The sequence below is a fragment of the Phalaenopsis equestris genome, unplaced genomic scaffold (genome assembly GCF_001263595.1).
Source record: "Phalaenopsis equestris unplaced genomic scaffold, ASM126359v1 Scaffold000006, whole genome shotgun sequence".
NCBI classification, from domain to species: Eukaryota; Viridiplantae; Streptophyta; class Magnoliopsida; order Asparagales; family Orchidaceae; genus Phalaenopsis; species Phalaenopsis equestris.
The window spans coordinates 325976-350371 of NW_018164448.1; the positions used below are offsets into that span (position 1 = coordinate 325976).

The 24396-nt window shown below is 34.5% G+C and overlaps 1 protein-coding gene and 1 pseudogene across 2 annotated transcripts in view; one reads left to right on the forward strand and one right to left on the reverse strand.

Annotated features, from left to right (window-relative positions):
• LOC110018198 overlaps positions 1 to 16820 on the forward strand; it is a 23293-nt gene extending 6473 nt beyond the window's left edge. The window contains exon 5 of one of the 2 annotated variants that reach the window (XM_020715436.1): positions 16650 to 16820. The gene's annotated coding sequence lies outside the window, so the exon portion shown is untranslated. Of the gene's footprint in view, positions 1 to 13903; positions 14122 to 16649 lie in introns of those variants that run through there. The other variant, XM_020715435.1, reaches the window with a different exon arrangement.
• On the reverse strand, positions 15306 to 17140 carry LOC110018276 (annotated as a pseudogene).
• Between the last annotated feature and the right edge of the window lie 7256 nt (positions 17141 to 24396).

Consider the following 24396-nt stretch of genomic DNA (forward strand, 5'->3'; position numbering starts at 1 on the left):
TATATATACATTTATTATTATTATTATTATTAATTTTTAATATTAAATCATTTTAATAAATGTTACCTCGATCAAATCCTATCCCACGCGACTCTGTCTCTCCTTCCTTCCCCCTGAGAGCTTCTTTTTCAATCGCACGTGGCTTCTTCTCCCTCCCGGTCAACGTCGTGGCTCGACAACATTGCAAACCGTCGACACTATCGCTGTCCTAAGCCCGTGAACATTCTTTTGCGCGATTCTGCTTGTACTAGTCCCCCTCCTTTCCTTCGATCGATCACACGACACCAACGCTGGCCTCGCCGCACACCAGGTAAGTTGATCTCACCTTTGCATCCCTCAAACACATCCGTTTTATAGGGCAATAATAACCTTCGGTTTCCCGATTCCTTAACTCATCTTCCTTCCTGTTTGATTTTTTGTTCCTTCTTCCTCTCTTCGGCTTCTTGACCTTTTCGCTTCATCTCTTCCATTTACCTGACCCCTCCATTCCTATTCCTTGATTATTCGTTTCCCCTTCCCCCAAGTAGCAGAATCGTCACAACAAGCAACTACAGTTAACTTCAGTCCAACAACTAGAAGCAACTCTAAATACGTTTAGGTATGACCAAGTATGGGATGAAGATGCCAAGTTCTACTCTGGACGTTAGTTCTGAATTATAGATCAAGGATTCTGTCCAGACAAGCCCTGAACTCTCTAATTTTTACACTAATCATAAACTTAATGGTCATAATTTCCTTCAATGGTCCCAATTCATATTTATGTATATTTGTGGTAAAGGGAAAGCGGAACATCTCACGGGAGATTACAGTTCTAAGATCACTGACCACAACCATCACAGATGAAAGAATCCATACTATATGGCTATGTCGTGGCTAGTCAATTTCATGATCACTGAAGTGGTAGAAATTTTTTCTTTACAAAATCTTCAAAATAAACTAGGAAGTTGCAAGAGAAACATATTCCAACATTGAGAATATTGTAGGGTTGTTTGAGATTGAAATCAAACTTCATGATCTTCGTCAAGGAGAACTAAGTGCTACCCAATACTTCAACACCTTGATAAAGTATTGGTTACAATTGAATATATTTAAGACGAGTGTGGAAATGTTCACATGTTGCAGTGATGTTTAAATCCATTATCGAGAAGAAGAGAATTATTAAATTTCTCAAAAATGATAATGCAAAGAAATATCTCAACTTAATCATTGGAGTTCATTTTTCAAAAATTAGAATCATTTATGTGAGTTCATGTATTGATACCTTACAATAAAATAAGATATTTGAGAGAAATAACATATATTTTTCTTGATGTATCTCACTCAATTATGATTTATTATCAAGCTACAAAATATTTTTTGGATGAAGTAGTTCTTACTGCAACATACTTTATCAATTGAATGTTTGGTTAGGTACTTAACTTCAAAAGACCATTTTATGTTTTGATGATTACGGGTCTGTTTGGGGCAGCTGCAGTTTATCCAGCTTATGTTGATAAGCAGCTTATCCAGTTTATGCTGATAAGCAACTTATCCTGATAATCTGCTGATGACCAGCTGATCCGGATAATCTGACTGACCGTTTGGTTTGTGTGTTTAGAAAACGACTGATTTGCAGCTGTTTATGGATAAATGACCATTTTGCCCCTGTGCATTAATATTATTTGCAACAGAAATGTTATAGCAATATATTTGATACTTAAGAAGCAAAAAATGACTTCATATCAGTAAAAAAAAATTAAATAGGCTTGAAAATAAACGCATGAATGAAAATATACATATCCACTTCCGTTGTCAAATGTCAATGTAAAAAACGACAGAGTGGAATGAAGGATTATGATTAAGGTTATAGAAGAATCTTCTGTTGTTGTTCAAGAAATTGAAGAAACGTGAAAGAGAGTAGAGATTACGGTGCTCGGAGCATGAAGAACAACCTAGGGGATGCTAGGTAGCAGAATTTGAGTGGAATTTAAGAACAATTTAGTAATTTAAGCAGAAATTTACCTAAATCCTGTCAAACAGTAAAAATGACATATTTAATTCTCGTTTCTCCTCTTTTTTGCCTGAGTCCAGGATTTAGAACATTCCGTTGGAAGGCTGATTTAGGAAATTTTGAGAAGTTGAATCGCATGAAGGTGGGTGGAATGAAGAAAGACAGAGGTTACCTTACTCCATGGATTCCAGTAGGAGCGGAGCGGAGCGGAAGAAGGAGAAAGATGGTTCGTAGATCTTTGTACGCTGCGATTCCTTTGCTGCATTCTCAGCTAGCTCTAATTGCCATCGTATCGGGAAGATTAATCACGATGGCGATGGTTTCGGGTAAAACCGAGAGAGTCGGGAGCCTCTCGCGATCTCTGTCTTCGCTCAACGCCGTGCGATCCACCGCACCGATGTCGCGCCTCTCTGCCGCAGCCCACAGTTGCTGGAGATTCGATCGATCACGAACGAAGGAAGAAGGCAGGAGGTTCGATCGCCATTCCAGGGGTAGCAGAGTAAATTGGGGACTAAACGCGACCAAGGAACGCTGCCTGTGGACGATGTTATTCACAAAATAAGAACAGAGTTTTCAAAAACGCGATCAAAACGCATGAAACAAACAGTAGGGCGGCGTTTTGGAAACGTCGCCCGCTGTTTTAAGCTGCCCCAAACAGACCCTACATATCCCCCACATCAGAGCTTTTTATGCTGCTACTTCATTTAAAATCTTTGAGTGTGTATCCTTTGTTCACATATATTTCCCAAATCACACAAGTTTTGATCCTAAATCTATCACGTATATTTTTATCCAACAAAAAGGGTTGTAAGTGGTACTTTCATGTTACTAGAAAATACTAGATTTCCATGGACTTCACACTTTTTTCCATGGACGTCACATTTATATGGCCTCACAACCTACCTCTTCCATCTCTTCCACATACCCTTTTGATCCTTGTTGCGAATATCCAAAAAAACAAATTTAAATTCCATAATAAAGAACTGTATGTGTACATAAGGAGGAAGAAAATCTTGAGAATGTGGAAGACAACTCACATATATTGCACTGTTCCAATCAAAATCGAAGTCGACTTTTTTCATTGAATTGGGAGATGAGTCTAGTACTCATGAGTTATCTTTTTTTTTCTTATGGTGCCGATGACAAGAAAGGATGTACTAGATATCTAATTCAGGAGTATGTAGCTTATAGGAAGCTATCCTCAGCCTATAGATTATTTATATTTAATCTTGATAATGTGCAAATACCTATGTCCATTCATGAAACCTTTGAAAATCTAGAATGAAAGAAAGCAATTGAAGAGGAGATTCAAGCACTAAAACATAATGACAGATGGATTTTTACTAAACTCTCTCATGATAAGAAGTCAGCTAGATGTAAATGGCTATTCATTATCAAATACAAAGCTAATAGGGACATTGAGAGTTTCAAAGTTAGACTTGTTGTGAAATGTTTCACTTAAGCCTATGTGATTTGACTATCTGGAAACTTTTGATCAGTTGTCAAACTGAAGACTTCCAAAATTTTCCTTTCAGTAGTAATTAAAAAGGAGTGAGAACTGCATCAAATTGACATAAAAAACACCCTTCTGAATGGGAATCTGGAAGAAGTGTATATGAGAATATCACTAGAATTTGAGGATGATTCCAACAAACACCTAGTATGAAAACTCAGAAAGTCTCTCTACAGGCTTAAGCAATCATTAATGGTGTGGTGTGAAATATTTGCTACAACTATGAAATCTAATGGATATTCTCATGATCTAGCTGATCATACTCTGTTCACAAAACACATTCCTGAAGGTAAAATTGCTATACTGATAATATATACGAATGATATGATTTTTACTGGTGAATATGAAAAGGAAATTCTCAAGATCAAAGAAGTGTTTATCATTGAATTTGAAATCAAGGAACTTGGAATCATGAGATATTTTTTTGGCATTAAGGGAGTTGGGTTCAAAAAAGGCATCATTATATCAGATAGAAAATATATCCTAGATCTTTTAAATGAGACATGACTAATTGGATGTTAACTTATTGATACTTCAATGAATCCCAACAAGAAGTCTAAAAAAGGAGAATAAAGAATATATGCGGATAAGGGAAGATATCAAAGATTAGTAGAAAAACTCATCTACCTATCAGTCCATCACATACTACACTAAATATTGCATATTTTGTCAGCAATGTGACCGGCACATGAAAACCCAGATGAAGAAGATTTAAAGATGGTGTACATGATTCTGAGGTTCCACAAGGAGACTCTTAATTATGGTTTAACTTTTGAGAAAGTTAGAAACAGAGAGATGGAAGTCTACAATGATACTAGTTGGGCTCGGAAGTCACTGACAGAAGGTCCATCACAGATTACTGCTATCATGCATGGAGAAATTGTTGTTACATGGAGAAGTAAGAATCAAACAGTTGTTTTTAGAAGTATTACAGAATCTGAGTATAGGGCACTCACCTTGTGAATCTATGAAGAGATTTGGAATCAGAAATTGTTAAGGGCATTGGGGTATGCCTCCAATAAGCCTATATAGAAGTTTTGTGGCAGTCAACTAGCTATAAGTATTTCCAAGAATCTTGTGCATCATGACAGAATCAAGCATATTGAAACCAATAGACAATTTTTTTTTAAAAAAGGTTAATGGTGGAATTATACAGCTAAACTACATCCCAACACGCCAACAAGTTGATGTTTTTATCTAAGCTTTTTCTTTAATTACATTCTCAGAGTTCAATACCAAACTTTGTCTGTACAACATATACGAGCCAGTTTGAGGAGTGTGGAAAATATGGAAGCGTAATTGGTGGACTAATCGTCCCCTTCAGTCTCCTAAGATTGGATTGTGAGATATTTTTGGAAACTTATTAATTATCTTTATATACTTCCTATTTATGCTTTTTGTAATTTTTGTATCAGAATATTTACTTTCCAAATATAAGTTAGGTACATCTTTTAAGTTTGTAAATTACAGCTGATTGGTTTCCTTATATACATACGTGTATCCCAACCTATTGGTTGACATCCATAGTTATAAAACCCCTCAGGTTGGGGGTTCAAATTTCCTCTGGCATAGTTGGCCCTAAGGGGGTGATACTTGAATTGTTAGACACATTAGGGGTGGTTGGAGACTCGTATAATAGCCTCTACTCATTTCTTTTTTTTAATATATTCTGGCGTAGTTGGCACCAAGGGGGTGGTACTCGAATTGTTAGACACATTACGGGTGGTTGGAGACTCGTATAATAGCCTCTACCCATTCTTTTTTTTTAATTTATATATATATATATATATAGACGCAACCTCTCTTCTTTTCCTCCTTCCTGTTGTGACACCCGCATCAGAGCCGCTCGACTAGGGTTTGTTGGGCTGGTTCTTCGCTTTAAGGCTCAATCGATTCTCCACCTTCACGCACGAAGCTACTCGCATCCTCCCTTCCTTCGAACGACTAGGGCAAGACGTCGATCTCGTGGCGCGTCTTAGGGTTCGACCAAAGGAAGAAGTCTCCGCCTTTGCCGCTAGCACTAACATGTCGGCAGAGGATCGTTTCGGTTTTCGGCGATCGTCGACAACGACGTGAGCTTCTACGTCGAGCGTCGACCTCGTCGAGCTGCAATCTGTGCGGCTTCTGCGTCGGTGTCCAGCTCCGCTGTCTGCGCCAGTGCTTCTCCGGCCCGATCTTCTGTTTTGTTTCTGCGTCTTTCTCTCCAGCCCGACACAAATTTTTTGCTACAAGTGACAGTTGGTTGTTATGATGGCGCTTTCTTCTTCTTTTACTGAACCGACAAAGACTTTTTTGCCCACATGGTGGGAAACCTTCAGGTGGAGTCTGCGGTGGTATTCCCCTCAAACTATAAAGAATGTCGCGATGACATAGATGATTGTCTTTTTGTTAAGAAGGGAAGTAGAAAATGTGAGAAAACAACAATTTTTTTCTCTGACTCATAAATTCTTACCCTGACAGAAAAATTCAATTTGACTCTCATTTGAAAAATTCAGTGAGGAAACTCACCTATGGAGGTTATCAGAAAGAGCGTAGATGATCTTAAGCCAGCAGACAAGTGGAAGGTGAGATTTATGGATGGAAGGCATGTGTTGATCCAACTAATAATGGCTGAAGATTAAACCAAAATTTTCTCCAAGAAATATCTTAATATCGCAGGAAAAGTTATGAAGTTGCTCAAGTGGTCTTCTAATTTTGACCCAAATCATGAAATTCCCACTGTACCAGTATGGTTTAATTTACCTGGTCTCAAACTGCATTTTTTTTCACCATCAGGTTCTCTACTCTATTGGGGTCATCTTTGGGGATTCTTTGAAGCTAGATCTGCCTACTTTCAACCTAACCAGACCCTCGGTGGTCAGAATACTTATAGAAAGAGATATTACTTTATCGGATGTTATTGAAGTCTGGTTGGCCACAACTCACAATGGATATAGACAACAAATCGTCTTGGAACACAGACCCCCATATTGTACCCATTGTAAGAAGTTTGGTCATTTCCTTGATAAATGCTACAAGCTTCATCCTAATTTGAAAACTAAGGTTCAAGTGAATAAGGATAAGTCTAACCCTATTGCTCTGGACATTTTAGTTACGTCTGGGGATGATGCTACCAGATAGGAAATGTCTGTTGCCCCTGAGGACCCCCCTATGACACTGTTGTTACTGTTATTGCGAGTGATGTGATGTTGACACCTTCAAACCCTATAGAAAACAATATTGATGGAATATTACTTACAAATGATAGTGTTCAGACTGATAATCAGGAGTGCATCGTAGTTTCACTTCTTCAGGAAGTATCCGGTGTAGAGGCAACTTGAGAGCTCAAACATGACACCTGTGGGAGAGGACTATCCCACAGGTAATGGGCTCAAATATATATATTATAATAGGAATGAAGTCGGCAGTGGGCTCTGCTAGGGTTTCGCCGGACGGCCATTCCCGACGTTGAATGTCTCAGCTTCACTCCTTTTTCGTCGTCTCCCATCCGTCATCTCACAATCATCTTACTAGCTTACTAACTTGCTCCTTTCCTAAAACTAGAGGCAGAGGCAAGACCAAATTGGGTCGCTCTCTAGCCACCTGATACTATGTATTTTGACATTGTTAGGTTTTTTATTTAAGTATCTAATATATTTTTCTATTTTTTTCTAGTTTTCGAACCATTTGTGGTTTTTTTGTGGGCAGAGAGCCATGTTTGGGTCCTCCCACATTTTGTATCTGTATTTTTCTCTCTACTTAATATATTTGTCTCTTTGGGCTTTCAATATATATATATATATATATATATATATATATATATTTATAAACACCCTACATGTGAATAATAAATCAAGCAATTTTCCTCCCCAAATAATTTCTACGAATTCTATCACTTTTAGTTACATATACCATCATCCAAATGCACCCTTTGGCCTTGTTCGGGACTTTTTTAGTTTTTTTAGCTTTACTATCGAAATCTATTTTCTAAACAGATTTTCTATTAGGCATTTTAAGTTTTTCTAAGAAATTTTTATTAAAAGTTGAGAAAATGAACATCATTTTTTTGTTGTTTGTTTTTCTTGATTAAAAAATTATTACAAATTTATTACAAATGAAGCCAATAATTCTTAAATAGCATGTTTTGTTAAATGTTTTGATCTTTTCTCTCTCAATGTCTGTCTCTAGTTCCAGCTCTCGAAGAATTTTTCTTCTAAAAACCTGTATTCAGAGAAATCTTAGAGGAACCTATTTCTCAGGCTACTAACTATAAATATAATACTCAGAGTTCCTTCCGAGGGATTTCATTAATCTCTGTCTTTTTTTCAGTCATCCTTTCCACGAGATTAGGTTCTTTACTAGGTTGTATGTACTCGCGAAGAATACGGGACCCTACTTCCTAAAATGATTCAACAATGCTCCAAATTGGATGCTCTATTCTTGGAACTGATCACTCCTAAATATCCATTGCAACTATAGTGCTAACTGAAATACGATTAACGATATATGTAATTACATGTAAGTCTTGATATCTGAACTATTTCTGACTACCAAAAATGTCATAAAAAGTTCCTGCAAACATTAATGATTGGCTGGCTCTATATTCACAGGGGAGGTGTTGTGTTGTGATGCTTTCATAACATATCTCAATTTTATCAGTTATTAAAATGAACCTAAATAACATTTCTCAACAACAGCAGCTTCATCACTTGTATATTACATTTTGATTATTAAAATTTTTAAAGCATTCTTAAAACTAAAACTAATGTTACACAATCCTGTTGTATTGATCAACTTGTAACTTCTGTTTTTTCATATCTATATTGGGGATAAATTTAAGTCACTTGATTAGATTAAGTTGTAAATCTCATCTTCATATATTTTGTATCTTCTCAACTATATTGAGATATTTGGGCCTCAATATCATAGACAATCAAGTTATAAATCGCATCTTTATATCCTCTACACCCTCTCAACCACATTGAGGACTTCTCTAGTCATATTGATCATATGCATTCAAGATGCAAATCTTATCTTCATTTCTTCCATTTTCATTCTACCATATTTAGGAAAGATTCATGACTATTGCTTTCATGTGATCAAGCAACACATCCTATTGTACATATCTTTTATCCGCTTTGCCTTAGAAATAAGAAATTTATTTATTTTTTAACTTAGGCAGCCTTGTTAGCTTCATCATATAGCTTTATATGTGATATCATAAGTTTAGTTTGATCCTCTCCCTCATAAGAGAGTAAGGTATAAGTCTCATTTGTCTGCCTAGAATTTAGTCCACACCTTTATTATACAAGCTTCATTTAGAGAATGCAACTCATAATTAAATAATAATTAGGATCTGGTGACCCAGAATAATAAGATATTAAATCTTGACGCGAGGCCATCAGACCTCTTATAGGTTAGTCACCTTGTTCCCACATCTAATAATCTCTCTTTTTAGATAAGTTTCGCTGTATACTATTATAAGTCCTTTAATGTCCATTATGATGCCTTTAAGCCTTCCTCATATTCTGAAATTTTCTATACATTTATCCTCTATTGAGCTTCTATAGGATCCATGAGAGTTTTCATTTGAAAAAACTTACTAGTTTTATGTAAATTTAATCACAAATATGAGCTTCTTGATTGAGAGTGTTTTTTGATCCAATATGGATGTAATTAACTTTGATGGTTGCTTTTCTGGCAAATCTTAATCCTTAAAGTAAATATTATATGGAGCTACATTATTTGGGAACAATATACCTAGAATAAAAATTTTCATATCGGATTAATTAATTACAATCCATTCTTTATTGTAGTGCCACAAGTATTTTTTGAAGCCCACAGAGTCAACTAGAACTAGATTATCTTAGAGAAAAACATAGATAATACCTACATGAGTGACCATCCAAGCAACGGTCAAGCGAATGATCTATGGCTTAGAAAGAATTTTTTCATCTCTAAGCGAAAAAGATTAGCATCTGGTTTTTCCTTTTTGGGTTCATTAGTAGATGGGCAAGCATGAAACTGCTAGTTCCTCTATAGAGAGGCAAGAACAGTCCTTGGTCCAGGCTTTCCGTAAGCTAGATACCTGAAAGAGCCAAGCTTGTAGAAAGCATCTATGGTTAAAGGCTTTTGTTTGTGAAATAAGAAACTCTTGGAGGAAATGTCTTCTTTCAAAGCTTCTTCTTCTAATTTCACTCTTTCTAGTCCTTGTTTGAAGGTTTGGGTTACACAATGACACTACTTCTAGTTCAAAGGCATGCTCATCCTCACACGTGACCAGCAAAATGACGTATAGTAGAGTCATAGAGTAGAGTGGGACCAAGGTTATTCCATTCCCTAAAGTGAGGATTCAAGCTTACACTCTGTGTTGGATACCACAAACCACATGGAAGAAAAGAAGCTTCAACCCGACAATTACTTGAGAAAACTGAGATAGTCGAAGAGAAATTTAGAAAGAGCTAGAAACGAGTTGAGTGGCGGTTGGTCGATTCGGGAAGCTCTCTTCCGCAATAAATGACAGAACGAAAATTTGACTCTAGGGGGTTTGAAAGAAGATTTTTTTTTTTCTTTTGAAAAGGTTCCAATAGTTGGACTTTTGATTGAGTAACTTCTCTGACCTTCTCAGTGTAGGAGATCAATTTTAAGTTGTAATTCTACTCATTATAAGATATTGGCTACAATGGAAGAGGTCTTATCAAGAAAATTTCCATTTATTCAAGAGAGTTATTCGGTTATGGGATTTGAGTAGAAGTTTATGTTGGATAAGGCGCTACATTGAATTACTTCTATGGATAATAAGAAAGGGATATCTGAATTTCCATCCATTTGCTCTTGGTTAGCAGTACCCTTTTCTATGGATAAGTTTGAGGCTAACTATATTTAGTTTTTTTTTTTTTTTAACTATTCCATTTTCTATAAAGTTTTTCTATTCCGCTCTTGCACTAAGATATATTGCCTTTGCTTTCTTAGCATTGAATGTTTAACTCTATGGAGAGTGAATTGATTCCCTTCGAGATTGAATTTATGTTGCACCTCTCAGTCCTCTTTTGATCTCGGATCTAATGAAGAAAGCTCGTTTGTTTATTAAGCTTAAGCCCATTAAATCTACTTGAAATGCAAACCCAGAGGTAGTTATCAGCCAATAAGAAAGTAGATGTTCCTAGCGAAGCAATATTGAGGAAAAGGGCAAAACGTGCAAGAGAGTACAGTTCAAGTGTTAGGCGAGTTTATTAGGAACTCTAAAAACAATGATGTTGCATCTAGTGTTTTTTATTTCTTTTCTTTTATATGCATTCGCATACAGTGCTAGCTTTTTGGTAGGGTTAAGGACATTCCTTTCTGGTTTTTCTGACTTATAATATTATAAAACAATTATATTTTGAAGAGGACTTGTAATAAGGGTCATGGCATAGTCTAATATTACAAAAAGTATATTTATAGGCCTGTTAACACGTTAGGTCACTATTACTTTTATTCTTTTTTCCTCTCATTTCAGTCGAGCCACTACCGTAGCTATTCCAGTTTTCACTTTTATTTATCTATAAGAAAAACCATTATGATATAATATGAAACGGACCCTAAACGAATTAAATTCGCGTCGATTCAGGATTTCCATAACAAAAAAAAGAAAATTTAAAAAAATTGAAAAAACACTCTCTAGTGGCTAGCATTAGCGGACTGACCTACTGACCGGACAACTAGATGGCTAAGGAAAGCATTTGGAAAAAAAGATGAGGGGCTCGAGAGGTAGTTTGAGAGGAGAACTTTAAGGAGACCCCTAGCAGGAAGTGGGTTTGCGGGCTTCACATTCATCCTCGAAGTCTATTGACTCTTGGATTGTCGAGACTCCTCTCTCCAAAGAAAAGATTTAGTATACCTATTATGTATACCCTCAGGAGGACTTTACCTAATTGCATTCATTATCCCAGACCGACACATAAGCCAACGGTTATAGCAAGTCTAATTTCACGATAAAAGAGCTTTGTTTCTAAATAGATTTGTCCATCTATAATGGGGATCACATTGGTGGAGATATAGGCTGTCTCCAGCTTGTCAATGACAGGTAACACAGCCGATCTGCTCGAGCTGTCTAGTTCTATAATTTATCGGCTCTTTCTAAAAAGCTTCCTAAAGTTAGTTTGAGGAAGGGATCTTAGCATTTTGGAAGTGGCTTTCGTAAAAACATCTTTGGGTGATATTTTCTCGATCAGTTAGCTCATGTGAAGAAGGGAAGCCACTTAGAAAAGTCTAATGATTGATTCACAGAACGAAAGAAAAAAAAAAAAAAACCAGGGCATTAGTGTTGATCAACGAAGGTGCCAACATTTTCTAATAGAGTTTTGGGGTTAGTTGGATCTCCGCCTCTCGACTAGCATGGTAAGCAAGTAGAACGCCTTCTTACGCTAAGAATGCTTGACCTCCTACCAGCCAGGTTAAGCTCGGAGTTCATGCTATCCCAATCGTATTTAGCTAGAGTTCAGTTTGGTCACCAGGTCACATTAATATTGATAGAAGACTGGAAGGTGATTTCGTTCCCTCTTCAGTTTGAGCTCTTTAGATGCTTCTAAAATTTTGTTTGCAATTCTAGTTATAAGAAATTTATAGAGATTATAGTCAGATCTTATTTTTTAAAGAAAATGTATTAGGACGCATAAGAAGGACAACCCTCTCTCATTTACACTATTTAAAATTGAATAGCCCACAACTATTTTTTTTTTAGCGCTCTTTCATCTCTTGCGTGCTCTCATGTAAAAATTTATAGTTCACGATTGGCTTAACAGTGGATTGATTGTTGGATCGTCTCTTTTCAACATATAGCTAGATCTAGCAAAAGAAATATCTGGATAAGTTGTACTAAAATTACTGCATCGTGAACGTAATGCATTACACCTTGTATGTCAGTCATCTTGCATCATATAAAGTTTAGAAGTCATTACTTTTAGAAATGGCTTTTGTTGGTCTATTGATATTCCTTAACATACATGATATATGACAATTCATTGAGCTTCACAATCTCTCATGGGTAAAAATATAAGTCTTATAGTAGGCATAATCTCGATGGAGGAAAGAACAATCCATTTTAACTTATTTTGTTGTTAGTCTTGAACTCAATAGTTAGTGTAGATGCTTCTACAAGCATTGTGAGTAAAACTTTAGAAAATCTCTTTTGTGACTTTGAAGTCCTAAGCCTCTAGCTCATCATTCTAGAGCTTAAGAGCACCGTCTTCTGTATATAGCATAGATCTCTTGTAATATTATAAGATGGTTTAGGCATCTTTCTCGGTTGTTTATAAAGTTGTAATACCATAAATCGTTTACTTAGCAGTACCTTTTGAATTTTATTTGTTCTCATATTTACATTTAAACGTAGCCTCAATCATTTTTTATTAGTTTTTTTTTTAATTTTTTTGTTATTTATTTATTTATTTTGGTGAAATTGATCGCATGATCCTTAACAATCGAATACCTACCCTTCTAATCTAATATTATGAAGTATAAAGAACCTAGTTTAATTAAGTGTGCTCATTGGTATCACATGCTGGATGCACTTAATCATAGGGCCCATGCCCATGCCCTATTGGCATAACTCAAGCTAGCTTAAAATACATCATGCCTTATTAGGGGAAATCCCTGCATTATACATCTAGTTTGACTTTTTTTTTTAAATCAAAAGATTTTGTTTCTATCATTAGACATTATATGTATTTTTTTTTTCTCTCGATCCTCTTTTGAAACTCACGATAAAGTTTTTAGTGCAAACAATTTAAATTAAATAAGCTCGATTATAAATAACTTTTTAAAGTGTTAATAATATAATGATAAAAAAAAAATTTTAAGCCAACTAATAAATCTAGATATGGATTTTTGTCACCATTAATAAATTATTTCTTATAACTTAATAAAGGATTTACACTCATAACACAATTTTTATGTATAATATATTTAACCCCTAAATTTTAGTCCTTACCTACATGACATCTAAATATTTAAATAAAAATACCACTTATATTAACCTTTTAAAGTGAAATAATATTTTTAATACATAAGTTTTTTGATGTGATCGTGGCACTAAGTATAATATAAAAAAATATGTGATTATATGGAAAAAAAAAAAGGGAAATGGTAAGTTCTCAAGCTATAGCTATTAAATATGTTTTTGGAAACTTCTTCAAAACTCTTTTTAGTAATCTCTTTTTATCAGTCTCTTTGATTAGTGTTGTAATCTATTTTGCATTTTATTTTTTTCAATCATGTATAGTCAATTATATATAAGAGATTATGTAGACCTTGACTATTTTGTGATAGTCTTGCTCACCATCAAAGCTAAAAATGTGTGAAAGGTATTAAACTTTGTATTTTGATTTTGAATTTGTCTAACCTACAAGGATGGGTGTTCCAATTATGTTGGTTGGGTGTAGGAACATGTCTGTAGGGCTTCTCCGCCATCAAGAAGGATAATTCTTTGCCACAGGGAGTATTGTATTAGAATCCTAAAATGGATGTAGTTAGTTGTGGAAGTATGTCAATTTTTGTATCTGAGTACATAAATCAGTGTGTTCTGATGCTTTAGTATAAATTTACTTTGTTGTACTATTATTGGCTTGGTTTAATAATTTATATGCTAACATCACGATTTGATGTCAATTTGCTCGTGTTATAGTGGTCGAGTAGTTCATTTTTGTTGTACTTAAATTGACACTCTCGCACTTAGTATTATTTAACTTTGTAATCAACATTTTTTTTTGTGACGTGAAAAATAATAATTTAGCATTTTGGCATATAGTGAATTGTAGTTTGCGTTGTTGCCTAGCTAAGTAATATTGTGCTTATTAGTTAAAAACTCATACACAACTAGTTTAGTTACATTTATAAGTTGCTGTAGTTGTTTAAGAGCTTGTATGCTAATCTTGTTGAGTACATATAATTTATCTAATTTTTAATGCTTAAAGACTCTTATATTAGCATAACAAATACATCTTGTTCGCCTTCATGCAAATACACTCAAGTATTTGTGCTTGTTTAATTTACTTAATTTTGTGTGCCTAGTGTGTGAGTTTGAGTTGAGAATAATTTCAAAAAAATTACAAAGTACTTTTTACACACCCAACTCATCCCCTAGCTTGAGTTTCTTTAAGACAACAGTAAAGAACTTTTTATTTATTCCAATTTTTTTATCAATAATCATGATTCATGCCTAGATGTTCATTAGAAATTAATATCCAGACATTATATTTGTTCGTCAACCACCCACATTAGAAGAAAAATTATTTCAAGATTAATTCATGTTAACCCATTAATCAACATTGATGAAGCACATCTCATGGGCACATCTCTAAAAGCCATCAATATAAATATCATCATCCAATTCATATATTCGTCAGTCTAATCTCTGATACAAAGCCCTCGATTAATCCCTCCATCATCGTTAGATGTATGATGATATAAATAGAATCTCAAGTTTTAGTGTGGCTCAGTTCTAAATCCATTTAATCAACCAGAGAAAAAAAGTTCCATCACTCAAGAGGTATTTTGGCTTAATATCATTTTTGAAGGAGACATGGCTTATTTATCTATCATGCCTTCCATCAAGATATCAAAATTCCTTTCATCCAAGTATAGTTGTACATGTCCGACAGGTATAAAGTTAAGAGGCTCTCTTACTTTTCTTTTTCAAGGGAAAACTTCGTTGAATTCATCTTTAGTTGTTATCCTCCTTCAATCTTAGTCACTTGAGCAGATCTTTTGTTTCATGTAGTTTTATAATTTCACGAAATCCTCAATATTTTTAATGCACGATATAATTATTAGAGAGAAACCATGTTAATTTAAGCAGTTGGTGGAAAAGGAATAGCCCTTAAGATGGTACCCACACAACAAAATTACACAAGTATCTACAAGTACCTTCCCAACTATCTCAACCCCAACTTCTTCAACCCACTTCTTCACTTCATTATCATAAACTCATGCCCTGAGTGCGCCAAAGAAATCTGCAAAAACAAAATCTCAGAATCAAATATCATCAGATTTTTTATACTTTCATAATCCTTGGAATTTACATAAACATGATTTACCAATGGACTGGCCAGGGAAAGTATTAACGAGCTTGACAATATCTTCAATAGGATCATTGGCAGTTCTGAAGATTCTCATGCAAACAACAAGTCTATCATCTCTCGTTGGCGCTCAATAGAACTTCTCCATACGGCCATTACAAATAAGAGGGGCATACAATGTGGAGAAGTCATTTCTGGTGACTACGATAGGAACTCGAGCATTCCCCTGCTTGTTGTATAGACCCAGGAGCTGAACATTGGTGGGGTTGTCAGCAATGCTCGTGAGGATGGCATTAACCATTTGGTTGTTTATAGTGTATTGGGTGGTGTCTCCCATCCTTCCTGCTCCTGCATCAAGGTCATTGATGAACAGATAGCACATTTTTCCTTTCTTTATGATGGCGGCAGCTTCGCCATATCTCTATCTTACGAATTTCGCAGGCTCTCCTGCATTTCCGCTCTCTAGTTCTCCAGCACTCATCATGATTGAGCTGTGAATCACATAGTTTAGCTTAACATTAACATAGAAATATGGAGTGAAGTTCCAAAACAGTCCCCTAACTATTTACATGGGCTCATTTTAGTCCCAGAGTTAATAAAAACATTAAATTAATTCCCATTTTAAAAGAATTTTGGGACTAAAACGAACCGTACAAGATTCAGGGGATTATTATTTTGACACTTTTCTCTAGGGAGCAATCCAAGAGAACTTACTTTATACCCATCTTCACAAATACAACCTCGCATTGGAATGATATTCCCTGCCCTTTTCCTCCCCAATGCCCAAAATAAGGGAGACCTGTGACATGATTACCTCACGTAAGCATTATTAACGAATCAGGTAAGCATGATTAAGGAAATTGTAGCGGATGATAAATATCAGTGCCATGAAGTTCTTAGTGATTTGCACAATAAGCTCATCCATGAAAGCTGGAGCAATATAAAAACCATCCATGAAATTGTCAAGATTGTCGCTGTATCATTCAAAAACATTAAAATCATCAGATAATGAAGATGACATGAAACATGAAGACTTAACTTTAAAAGGAAGGATCTTATGCTTCTTACTGGCGTAGACCCTTGCTTATGTACTCATAAGAGTTCATAACAGCAATATGAGTTCCATCTCCCATTGGAGCTTGGAAGAGGGAGTCCACCATTCCCTTTTGTGATGTCCTGTTGGTCGTCTGATGCCTTAGGCAAGACCAGCCCACGTGTCGCTGGTAGTCTGCTTTGACTCATCTATTTCAGCAGCCATGGCTCTGAATGTCACAGTAGAGAATCTTCCATGGCTGACTCCTGTGTTCACCTTCTTCAAGCTGTTGCCAAAGATTGCTGAGCTCGGTGCTGAAGCTCCTGAGCCTGAGCCATGCAAGCTCAGCTGCATCCACAAACCAAAACAGAACGCCCAGAGTTTTTAATTCATGAGAAAACATAGTTAAGTCCATCCATAGGTACAAACAGGATTGAAAATGGAGAAAAAACACGGCAAAAGAAGTTTTTTTTTTTTTTTTTTTTTTTACTTATTTAAAAGAAAAGATAGATTTATTTGAACGAAAAGCAAGAAGAGAACTGTACTGGTACTCTATTGACGACCCCCATAAGTTGCAGACTTGCAGTATGGCTTCTGAAAGGAGGTTTATATAAATAGGGATGTCATATTAGTGTTGTTGGCTCTCTGCTTCATACTTGTGGCTGGCTTTGTGATTTTTCTAACGGCCACATAGTGAGGATTAGGGGTGACACACGTGGCGGCATCATGGACTGCCAGCTGGTGAACTGAGGAGCCATGAAGGTGGGGCCGGACATATCTGAGGAACGAATAGGATGGCTTTGATTCCTCTTTATTTATCGTCCACCAATGGATTCTTTACGTGTCACCACATAAAATAAAGCGCACAAATGATACAAGTTGAAAAAAATATTATTGGTCAATTAAGTATAGTTGCTTCTTCCATCGAGGTTATAGGTTAGCATTCTCTCTCTCTCTCTCTCTCTCTCTCTCCCTCCCTCCCCTCCCCCTCCTCTCCTTCTCCTCTCTTCTCTTCTTTTCTTTGTGGGCAGCTTGTGCGTTTTAGGATAAGCTGTTTATCTTGAAACGCGGCCCGCAGGCCGGCCGCAGGGGTCGACTCGCGGGTCGGCCGCAGGGGTTGACCCGCGGGCCGCGTTTAGTGTAAAAACCTAAACGCAGTTTCTGATAAGCTGGCGAAACGCGCGAACTAAATGATACGACAGCGTTTTCAAAACACCGCCCGCACTTATAAGCTGCCCTAAACGGACCCTAAATATAGTTGCTTCTTCCATCGAGTTGATAGGTTAGCTCTCTCTCTCTCTCTCATTGATTGTAATTGTATGTTCATGTAAATACATAAATGTGATTAAATTGTCCAAATTAAAATGAATCCATAATATTTTCAGATTTGTAGATCGGTAAATGTACAATAGAATTGATATAATATTTTACATAATTTACAGCATACAAAAGATAAACACAAGGCTAAAACCCCAATGCAATTCTTAACATCTTGATATTTTTTGTAGATCATATGATGGTTGAATGCAATTCATTATATTTTTGTAGAAAGATTGGTTGGGTGACTAAAGAATTCACAAAAATAAAATAAAATAACATAAAAAATAAAAATTATTGTTTTGTTTTATTTGAGAATATTTTACTTATAAGCCTACTTGTGTATTTAAAGCATCTAAAAATTTATTGAAATTATATATATATATATTCCATTCAAGCTTTAACCCCATAACTCCAAGGACTTGGTTCAAAGCACATAAAAGAGCACAAAAATTACATTCAAATATTTATGTAGCTAATAAAATTAATTTAAATTCACATAAGTAAAAAAAGCCAAAAAACTAGTTCAATGATTCATGGCTGCCTAGATAATTACAAAATGCTTTTGAGATTTTGGCATTCTTTATTAATTTTTATAATGTATATATATATATATATATTTATAAATTAAGAGATGAAGATAAATGAAGATCTAGGAATGGCTTGAATGCCTAAAGAAATATGTATAGACAAAGGAAAATATAGTTCAAAGTTGATGACTTTGGCTTAATATGCATTTTCTAATAAAATATGGCCATAGATGATATGTTTTGGAATCAAGATGAATTAAAAATTACTTTGTTACATGCTTCTTACATAACAATTTATTGTACTATAGGATCAACAAATACAAACTTTGGAAATAAAGTTATTAATTAAGTAGTAGACAATGCCTAAATGGTACCAAAGGCGGTATGTTCAACTCGAGGTTGTAACTCACACATGACAAATAGTTGATCCAATGTTTTTCGGGCTCCAACATGATTGATCAGATGGTGTTAAGAGACCATCACCTAGTGTTTGTGCTAGTTAAGCCTCAATAAAATGATCTAGTGGAATCAATGAGATGCTATTATAAGCATTATTTGGGGAAGAGTTGACAGGAAAAGTAATCAATCAAGGTGTGGAACGTATCCGAAGTTGGTAAGAAATCTCAATTTTTTATATATTTTTTATTATTATTTTTTATTTTATGAAGGGTGTAAGGCATCTCAAGTTGACGAAAAATTATTCCATACGGATCGGACACCGCACGCAGCTTGCTTGGGGTGACCGATCCATGCGGTGTCCGATCTGGACCGTAAATCCCCTGATCTACGGTCCCGATGTATTTCGGTGGGCCCCACCTAAAATTAAAAAAAACGGAAATAATCCTGACAGTGATCTACGGTCAGAATCGGACACCACATGCATCTCGTGTCCGTACGTAATAATTTCTCCAAGTTGACAAAGGGGTGGGCCCACAGTACAAAAGTTCTTAGAGGGTTTATTAACCTCTTAGATTAAGCGAAAACTACGTCAATAATGTATCGACACAAGCTATTTGTGTCGATAAATTATCAATAAAATATAATTACTTAAGACGGATGGTTTGCACCACATCTAATTTTTGAAATGATGGAGCAGTAAAAATCCGGCATAAATCAGCAGTGACACTTTATCTCAATCCAGATACTTCGTGGGCTGAAAAGACAAATTGATTTTCTCCCTGTTAAAGACATGCAGAAAAGTCTTGAGACCACTTGATGATGATTGATGAGAGATGGGTAGCCCTTATCCTTCACTTGCCAAATTAGACCCACAGAAATGGAGAAATCACCTCCCAGCACATGATTTCAGACAAAGAATTTGAATTCAAACGGGACAACAAATATCAAATCAGCAATAAATTCAGAAGGATTAGGCAGGGATGGGGTCCGATGGGTAGAAGATAGAAGCTTTATTTTTAATTTATGATTCGTGTCAGATTATAACAGGCATATGAAAAGGCTGTGGAGCTGTATAATGGGACCAGTGCCATCCCCATACAGCCATCCAAAAACTTATTGTTCCCTAGAAGATAATTTTCTGATATACATATATATATAAATATATATATATATATATATAACCTTCGGTAAATCTGCATGGCCGTACATTAATGCAGATTCAGAATACAAAACGGAGCATAACAGTAGAATGCTTAGCGAAAAATGTACCTGAAAATTTATCTATTTACATATCTAAACACTTAAAACATTCATATTTATATGCATACCATTCAAATTTTTATGATTACATTAAGATTAACTGTGTGGTATACATGTAAATTTCCCAATTATGTATAATTATTCTGCATATAAATAAGAAAGGATAGTTCACAATAGACAGCAACAGCTTGATGATTTAAACGATGCCAAATATAAATCATCATAAGCCCTAAATAAATTATTTGCAATCAACTTTTACAATTTGCAGAGTTTTTATTTATTATAAAAAAGTGATGTATGGTGCACTATATTCATTTTTATTCCCAGTTTTAAGTATTAATTCATATATTTTCTATACATTTTTTAAATATTTTAAAATTAATGCATTAAAACATTTGTATTCTTTTGTAAAATGGTTACAGAAAGCTTTCCCAGTTACTGGAGCTGCCACATGAATTATCATATAAAGAAAAGATTCACATGTTGTTGAAATCCTTCAAGTCATAAGAACACAAAAAATTATTTGTGAAATCTTATGGAAAATACAAGAAAAAGGGCTCAAAAAGTATTTTTCATTTTTCTCCCTTGTTATGACAAATCAGTCTTCTCCTCCAACTGGAAAAATATTATATTAGGACTCCTACGTAAAGCTATGTCCGGAGTCTAATGAAATGACGTCACGTTGAGATGACAGAAAAATAAAATAAAAATAAAAATCTTTTTTGCTCAAGGGAATATTCTCTGTGTTATCCCGCATTATTCAGGTGTTATTGTAGTGATATTCATGTGTTTTTGCTCAGGGGAATATTCTCTGTGTTATAATAACACAATAGCATGTCAATAACACCACAATAACACCTGAATAACGCGGAATAACACAGGAGGAATATTCTCATGTGTTACAGGGTCGGATCACAGGAAAGCTCGTTTCTTTGAAGTCACGTGTTCATATATCAGTGGACTCCGAACGTACCGCTACGTTAGGACTCCTGATGTAATATTTTTCCCTTCCAACAATCCTCATTCAATAGATTAGGTAATGTGCATGTGACCTCAAGCCCACTCCTTGGTTTTTTTTGGGGTCAACACATGAAGATAGTGGGGCCTACCATTTACGTTATTATTGATAATTTTCAGCATATGGCAGCCAATCTCTTCTACTCTAACTAACTGCTCCATCTCAGCATTGCTTCATGAAGCCGTGGAAATGGAGCTCCTTTCGGAGGCTTCTCTATTGGGGGAAAAAATACCATTTTTTTTCATTGGGAATGACTCGAAGAAACATTGCTTTTTTATGTTGAAGTTTTGATTTCCTTGCTAATCTGCAAGAATGTTTTATTGAAATTTGATAAGCTGGATGATTATGCAGTTGTGTTTGTGAATATGCATGGGTTGTGAAGGAAGAAGGAATTTCAATTATGAGATTAAGCAAATGATCTCCGGATGTGATGTTTCTTTAATCTAAATACTATGCTTTTCTTAGTTTCATTATTTAGCAAATATTTGTTCACAAATGGCTTCTTAGGGGTTCAAACGAACTGAGCGAAGTTGTTTGGGTTGTGTTAAAGCTCGAGCTAATCTGGTGTTGATACTGATATTTTGTGTTTCTATTCATTTATATAATAATAATTGAGTTATTATCGAGTAGATTAACGAGTATATATTATCAAACTAATTATTTTTTATCCAATTTTTATCCATCAAACAAACTAAAATTAATATTATCATTTTGTTTATCTTCTAATCAAACGAGTCAAATAAATTAATAAATTGTTTGATTTAACTACTTATTTTATAATCAAATAAGCTTTGTTGAGCTTACAAAATGAGTCATTTGTTGAACTTATAAAAATAAATAATCTCTAAAATGTTACTCATTGAACTTATGAAAATAAAATAATTTTTAATTGCATGAGTTAATAAATAAATAATTAAAATAAATAAATAACTAAACAAATAAATTTTTTCTTCTTTCATTATGTATTATGAATTAAAATTCTAATTTAAATTAATAATACCAAGGGTTTCAATTGATTATATTCACAAATTTTAATTTAAACATTAATTGATTTTTTTTCATTAGTATTAAATTGAGCTTTAATCTAACTTATTAATGATTTTTAAATGAAATACTTTATCATATTTTTTTTTACATTATTATTATAAATATTATTTAAATAATAAGTAATTATTTTTAATAGGATTTATTCTATTTTTTAGCAAATTTCTAGCAACCATGGATATATATTTAGGAAATTATAAATCTAAATATAATTTCTTCAGAAACAATCAGTTGTAGTTTCTGCAAGGCCTTTGTCCCTAGCAGTGGAATATTAGGTCAACTTAACAGCTGCGATAAGGCTCATGCTGTCCCTAGCAACACAAGGGATGACTAATCATGAAATTAATCTTATTTTATTGCTATTATGATGATTATTTTATTAATAATGTTGGACTAAGCATTAGCGTTAAATAATTATGAGCTGTGTCTGATGCTAATTCTGCTTAAACTATTATCAAGTTGCAGACTTGAAGCATCCTATCCGTTACAGTACGTATGCAATTATATATCAGTTTAGAAAGGGGTGAAGATATATTTATCTTTAAAGTCAATGCAAAGAGAATATTATTAAAATAGGCACAAAAAAACGTAGAATTTTCAGAGTGTCACCTTCAAATCAACCAACTCTGTTGCTATAAATTATCTTTAAAGCAGGTATGGAAATCTTGATGCTGAATAATTATATCTTAATGATTATGATTGGAAGTGCAGACGACGGTATGAGTTATATCATGACATATGTTTGAGAGCATGATATGATTCATATCGTTGACCACATGTTCGATTTATTGCACGTATCATTTTTTCAATATCTATACCCCATTGGAGTTTAAATTGGTGGGAGATCACTTTTTTTAGGAGAAAATATTATGTGCACTATTATCTGAATGTTGGGACGATTGATGAATCGCACCACACTCTTATGCATGACGATATGATGCGATCCATATTACCGTACGAGCATTCAGATGTACGTAAGAGATTAATAAGAAAGAAACGTGCGGTGGAGAAATTTTAAGTGGAACTAATTTCATTTATTGAACTAAAAAAGATAATTATTAACAAATATTGCATGCTCAAAATAAAAATGTATTCATAAATTGGATTTTCTTAAAAAAAGGAGCAAATATATGAATTATAATTGATGACTAGATATATTAAATTATAATTTATATTTTAAGAGAAAATAAGGAATCATATTCTCTTGAATAGAGGCAAGAATTTTTTGTTAATACTTTATTGTTATTCTTAAAAATAACTCTAAACAATCATTATCTTTATTCACATGTCATAATCAGGAGATTAAGAAAATATGAGTGAAAGATGCTTTTAATAACATTTTTCTCTTAAAAATTGATTAATTTAAAGATAAGTACACAATTTAAAAACATGATTGTTGTTCAAAACTCTTCCATCTTGCTACAATGCTTTTCAGTTGCATTGATTATCCCTTAACCATGTTTTAATAATTGTGATTAGTACTTTTGTGGCTGAAAATTTTATGACTAAAAATAATAATTTACTCCTCCTTTTATAAAAACAAGCAATGTAATTAAATCTTTAGTGAACACATGTGATGGAAATAGAACTTATATAATCATAGTTGTACTTATTAAAGATAGCCTGACCACAACATAAACTCCAAAAGTGCTTAGGCCTGGAAACAAATCATTAGACAACCATTATAATTATAAACACTATCATTACAATATACAATGAAATTTTCTGTAGAACTAAGAGAATCAAGTTCAAAGCACACGCTAACCACTAAACCGCTACACTTAAACCCAATTGTCATTAATGCTCAACTTCTAAAAATAAATATTTAATCGCATTCATGAACATCTACTCGCTGGCTATAATAATCTTAGTCACAATAGCTCAAAAAATATAGTGCTAGATGTTTTGATCTCGACTTTTAAAAATAGTTATAGTTAAGAGTAGGCAGCAATTACTTGACTTTTAAAATAAAATGTGATCTTGATTGGCAACTCGCTAGTTGCACATAATTGATCTCACTCATTGGCTCCTCTCTTGCTTTTGTTAATGGCAAAACACCTACAGTAGCCATCAACAGCTCTTACAGACCTGATTAGTTGCTTGCTACTACTCCTTCATAATTATTCTCTCCTTCACAGAAAAAAACCTATGCTTTAGACACTATGATCAGAGCCCTATCAGAGAGAACTATTCATGAATTAAGATGTGGTATTATTGGAAGAGAAAGTGAAATATCTTAGAGGGGACATGGACTGAT